This window comes from Anguilla rostrata, chromosome 14 (assembly GCF_018555375.3).
Source record: "Anguilla rostrata isolate EN2019 chromosome 14, ASM1855537v3, whole genome shotgun sequence".
NCBI lineage: Eukaryota > Metazoa > Chordata > Actinopteri > Anguilliformes > Anguillidae > Anguilla > Anguilla rostrata.
In genome coordinates this window covers 33,528,505-33,534,964 of record NC_057946.1, presented here as the reverse complement: position 1 = coordinate 33,534,964, position 6,460 = coordinate 33,528,505, and positions in this window count along the sequence as shown.

Below are 6,460 nucleotides of genomic sequence, written 5' to 3'. Positions count from 1 at the left end.
CATAAACACTGAAATTGTAAACGCAGCACGCTTCCTAATCCTCAGATCTTTGTATCATTGTCTTGATGCTGTAGCTTTTCGTGCCTCCTAGTTTGACTTAGCGACGGTTAGGTCAAAGTAATGTCCACTGGGGGAACTGAACTTTAATGTGTTCATAGCTATGAATAATTTTACAAAATGACTAGTACCTAATCAGACCTGTGTTTTGTAGTTGTTCTAATGACCTTTGGTACGCACATAGCGTACATCGCTTTGGATAAAAACGTCTGCCAAATAAATGCTATGTGATAGATCTGCTGCAGATCTGAGGATGAAGTGAGGTGCTTGAGGCGGTGAAACGCAACTACAGGTAGGTCACCTGGGAACTTCTGCTTTCCGAAAGGAAGGTGTGGAGCATCAGAGTGGGTGGGGAAGACTGCCCCCTGCTGGTCATGCAGTCACGGTGCAGCAACACGCAGGTTTTCCCAGCTCGTCTCCCATACAATAGAAACTCTAACCTGCTTAACTTGAGCAGGACATGATGCATGCAGGTATGGCTACTGGCAGACAGATAGAGCTCTTTTTAGATTGGCAGGTAAATGGTGAGCCTAGATGAGCTGATTGACCTGTTCTTATTAGTGACAGGTTTTAAGTTGAAAACTTAACAGATAAAGAATTTATGTGCTGTGGTAACAGTATGCGACTGGTGCATGAAAACACAAGCGACTCTCTACCCGGCAGCTATTTCACACGGTAAACTGAAAGCAGGGTCGCACTTTCAGAACGCAGAGCTGGCTTCAGCTGATAAAGTTACCCCACCGTCCTGCTTCTGAAAACCATTACATTCCTCTGACACTTTTGCACTGCACTCAAAATCACCGGGGATATGAAGGGTAACTGGTGGTTTTGTGGGAGTATAAAATGGGTATGTTAGTTATGTGTTTAGAGATGTGATAACTCACTCTGTTTTTGGAAATCTACCATCCTGTAGGTTTTCACTCCAACCCTAACAAAGCACAGCTCATTCAACGGCTAGAGATCGCGTTGAGCTGCTAATTAGTAGAATGAGGTGTGCCAAATTAGGGTAGAACTAAACACCTACAGGACGGCAGATCCCAGGAACAGGGTTGGGGGGCACTGGTTTGGAGACTCGACATGCTCTGCTTGAATTCATAACTCTCAGTGTTTGTGAAGTCTGCAAAATTGTACTCACAGTGGTAAAGGACATTGCATTTCCAAAGGATTTTCACCTGAATGTTGAGAAGTATGTGGCCAAAGTAACAAGTTCTCTTATAAGATGTGACATCTGAGGCTGCTGGGTAGCTCATTCTGGTAAGGCAAACTTCTGCTGTGGATGGGCCCCACAGTCTGGTGTCTGTTAAGGCTCTGTTCCAGTGTGTGATTGGGCCCCACAGTCTGGTGTCTGTTAAGGCTCTGTTCCAGTGTGTGATTGGGCCCCACAGTTTGGTGTCTGTTAAGATTCTGTTCCAGTGTGTGGTTGGGCCCCACAGTCTGGTGTCTGTTAAGGTTCTGTTCCAGTGTGTGATTGGGCCCCACACTCTGGTGTCTGTTAAGGTTCTGTTCCAGTGTGTGTTTGGGCCCCACGGTCTGATGTCTGTTAATGCACTGTTCCAGTGTAGATTGTCCCCACCGTCTGGTGTCAGTTGAGGCGCTGTTCCCACGTGTGAATGGGCCCTACAGTCTGGTAACTGTTAAGGCACTGTTCCAGTGTGTGGATGAGCCCTACAGTCTGGTATCTGTTAAGGCTCTGTTCCAGTGTGTGGATGAGCCCTACAGTCTGGTAACTGTTAAGGCGCTGTTCCCACGTGTGAATGGGCCCTACAGTCTGGTAACTGTTAAGGCACTGTTCCAGTGTGTGGATGAGCCCTACAGTCTGGTGTCTGTTAAGGCTCTGTTCCAGTGTGTGGATGAGCCCTACAGTCTGGTAACTGTTAAGGCACTGTTCCAGTGTGTGGATGGGCCCCACGGGCAGGGGGTTAGCTTCAGCCCAGGGGTGGGAGGGTTTTAGCCTGCTCAGATGACAGCATCTCATCGCGCACTGGCGACCCCTGCTGGTCAAGTGGGTGCCCACAGGTCCGCTTGTTTACCTCCCGCTTGTGTCCGAACGATCCCACCCTGCACCCTGCACCCCGCACCGTGATAAGGAGCGCTGCCTGCCGTCACGCTTCGCAGGAGCGCGCGTGTCTGTTTACACCGTCCCGAGATGATAGCAGCAGCCGCTGAGGGAACTTGTGAGAAAAAGATGTGACACTCTCTCTAAAGGAATGTTCCCTTTTAAGGAATGCCGTTTTGGAGCCAACTGGGCGGCCGTCCCGCTCCCCCCTGCTCGAGGCCCCTGGTAGTTCTCCCTCCTGGGCTCTCCCTCGTTCCCAGGACACCTGTGCTTTTCCCCTCCCTTCATCCTCCCTCGTTCCCTCATTCTTCCACTTACCCTTTGCTCCCTCACTCCCCGATTCTGGAGGTCAGGGGCCGGCCGTAATCCCAGCCCCGCCTCGGCCAGTCAGTTAGGGGCGGCGGTATGTTTTTTTTTTTGTAACACCCTTTCGTGACTGTCGGCCCGTCCCGTTGCGGTGCTTTGACTCAGGAGGGGCGCGCGCCAGCCCCGCCTTCCTTCGTGGAAGGGGTGCAGTCGGTCGACGCTCCGCTTCTCTCCTCTTGGCTGCCGGCCAGAGGGCTGAGCTGCGCTTTTCTCACCGCCCGGCAACTCCAAGCGCTTTACAGTGACGAGGTGGAAACTCACCTCAATATCCACCAATTAGGCCATTTACCGATTAGGCCATTAACCAATAACCACTCCTTATAGACTCGTTAGTATACTTCCGTTACAATGCATCATTCAACGCTTCAAAGAATAATGATGTGTGATTCAATCAACATTTCTCCTTATTTTTTGAATAATGACTAGTGAACACCGTATTATTTTTTCTTCACAAAGGCAGTTTTGGTGAGGTCAGCCGTTGATAGAACTAAAACTGGCTGAACCGAATTTGTGAAGGAAAAGCGTAACGCCTGCGTTTGCTTGTAAAGTCAAAGTCTTGGAAAATGTTGATTGAAAACAGGCCAACATGCATCTCATTGTATACCATTTTTGAGTGCGGTACTTAACCCTAATAACCGCAAATGTAGTAAAAGCATTTCTTACCACCTTACTTCCCCAAGCGCCGTTATTACGAGAAAGACTGATTGCTCACTTGTCCTTTCTGCTTAAATAGCCTAGTCGATTAAATAGTCGATTAAAATGCAATTCACACATTGTTATTTACATTTAGATGTTGGCATCTAAAATTGACTTAAATAAACGTGCATAAAAAGGTCTGGGCAGAGACGAGCTAATGGAAGTCGTGAAGGCCACAGTGGATGTGGGACCCAGTGGACGTAGCCTACTGTTTACCGAGTTACAGAAAGAAAGTGCTGAAGTTTCACCTTCGTGGGATTCTGGGGTCAAGTGCAATTGGTTCGTGTGAGAACTACGCATGTGGGATTTACCCGGGGGGTGAGATTGGGGGTAACACCTTCAGGAGCCCAACTGCTGTAATCAAAGCCGTGTACATTTACTCATTAAATCACTTAAGTGTTTTAACGACTCGAACCCCAGCGGTTTTGGTGTTGACTGTGGGTAATTAATTTCCTTTTGACGAGTGTGGCCTTTGTGCAGGCGAGCAGCTCTTCTGAAATGAGCTGGGAACCCGATCGGCCACCTTGGAGAATGGGGAGGCTTGCACCCCCTTCTGCTTCTCTCTCTCTCTCTCTCACACACACACGGACCACCACTTCAGAGATCAGCCATTTTTTCCATTTCATGGCATCTCACCTTTCTCTTCCCCAGTCAGCGTTTTTTTTTTTTTTCCTCTCTTCTTGCTTCTCTTCCGTCATCCAGGTCCCTATCTTTCCCCCTCTTACACATTCCTTTCCTGTCTCTGTTTCGCTATCAAATTCAAAAGGAGCATTATGGACAGGAAAAAGTTGTGCGCTCACACAGTCATGGTTCAGAGTTCAATAAAATAATATAAACACCCTTTCTAACAATGGACCAAATCCTTACTGATAGTGTTGGGCGTTGTTCATCCTGTTAAAAAAAAAACCCCCAAATGCACAATTCTCTGTTCAGACAAAGAAGTGGATTCACAAAGTAGCAATAGACGGCACAGAGGTAATCTAGACAGATTTCCTGTTATATTGCGACTGCAATTCCAAGTTCCTGTTCTGATTTTTTTTTCCCCCAATGGACGAGTTCTGTTTTTTTTTTTTCTGGGAGAAAGTAGGTAGCAATTACATAAAGTTACGAACTTCCTTATCTCATAAACACGCTTTAGATCAAACCGTTTGACCATGTATACCTGCATTAGATTAATGTATATTTTCATAGCCGTATTTAATTGTAATTAGTAACAGTCGCAAATGGATTCGATTAGTATTACTCTCTCCTCTGTTCATTACTCAGGGTAGTAAAGGATAGGCCAAATGCCTCGTCTCCTGATTGCCTCACTGAACGGAGCATGTTTAGTTAACCCCAGGCTCCACTCGCCTTTAAAAATATTTCACCACTAGATGGCACTGTGTCTATTTAATAGACCCTTCGCGCAAACGCCTTTTTTCAGCATAATCACTGAAATAACTCCGTAACAGTAGGACTGCAGAGTTTACTTTTTCAAAGCAGTAAAGCTAATTCAAATATATTCGTACCGCATCGCATATCAAGCAAATCTGTTTTTACACAACTAATGGCTAGTGTGGTAACAATTTAATTAAGCATTTAATAAACCAATCAAATATTAAATTATCTCAGATGGCGGATTAGATTTTTTTATTTCCCATTTGAACGACCATCATTACTTAAATTGTAAAGGAAATCGAGCATCTTTACTATTAGGCAAACAATGCAATCAATACGTTTTAATCTCTCTCTCTCTCTCTCTCTCTCTCTCTCCCTCCCTCCCTCCCTATCTTTCTCTGTCTCTCTCCCTTCCTATCTTTCTCTCTCTCGCTCTTTATGTGTGTGCGCGCGCGTGTGTGCGTGAGTGAGCACCCACGCTCGTTCAGTAAGGCAATCCATATAGTACCTGAAGGAGAACTCGCGGCAGAAAGTCACAACCTTGTCACTTTAACAATTTTCATGTCCGTTTCCATTCCTTCTGTATGCCGAAATCTACTTGCCGTCAACGAAGAGTAGCTATAGTCCACTTGAAAACTAATTAAACAAAATCAATATTTAATCACCAGCTTTCTGAGTTTGCAGGCAAAGGACCTCAACATCGACAAATAAATAACCCATTATGGCTCGAGTCGAAGCTCCGAAGCTCCGTCCTTTACTTGCTGAAGAAATACAAACCAACTTAATTTGTTTACCCGGAACCTATGCAGAGCTATTATGATGTAAAATTAACTTTAATGTGAACGGGTAAACACTGTGTTTTTGGTAGCCCAGTTGAATTCTGGATATAGATGGATAACAGGGATTAAACAATAGCCTATCAGTCATTTAACCACAAAATATAAAAATAAGAGGTGCAGACGTAGCCTATGCGCATGTTGCATTTTAAACAAATTTTTGTATACATGTCTTAGATTAACTGTTTTGTCGGACACTTTCCTTTCCACCTGCGAATAGGTAACTAAGGTTATTTAGGGCAGAATTTTGTTGTGCCAGAAGCAGGTAGGCTTTGAATTTACTGCCATTGATTTTGATATCACAACACAGATTTGTTGTGGTCTAATTGATATTTTAAGGAGGATATTCGTGAGTAGAGCAATTCACCAACGCTTTTTTGGTTTGATACTTTCCCCCTAGACTCATTGCTTCTAAACAAAACATCTGCATTGGAAATCCAAACTGAGCAATATAATCAATTAAATGACAACATCAACGTTAAATGGAATTAAAGGGAGGGATTTTTATAACTGAATATAAAATATTTGTAATCTTTCTAAGCCATATTTAATTTTTTTGCTATTTCCCTTTACACACACACACACACACAACAAACCCCATCACGAATTCGCCTACGCGCTTGTAACATAGCCTATTTATTCATAGATTTTAATATTTTTTAATTTAATTTTTTAAATTCAAGCCTTTGAGCTTTTTTCATTGTTCGTCGTGCCTTCTCGGCAGCAAGTAAGCAATCGCATAAATAGCGCGGTAAATGATTCATTTACAAAATAAACAGAATTATGTTAATAGAATAATTAATATGAAAAGAAATGTTAATTTGCTGTTTAACGTGCATTAACAGTACAAACGACTGCTATTGAAAGCTTCTCCGTATTTTAAGGCAACGCCATTATACTCCCGGTCTTTGTCAATTTATAAATTAATAAGCTACATTTTGGTCAATAAGCACAAATACGAACGGCTTGATATTGAGTACAGTTGTTTTGTCAATATCGTAGCCTTGTCGATTGTTCCAAGAAGTATTAACAAAAAGTTCATTTTTAGAGTAAAATATGAGATATATGGGAG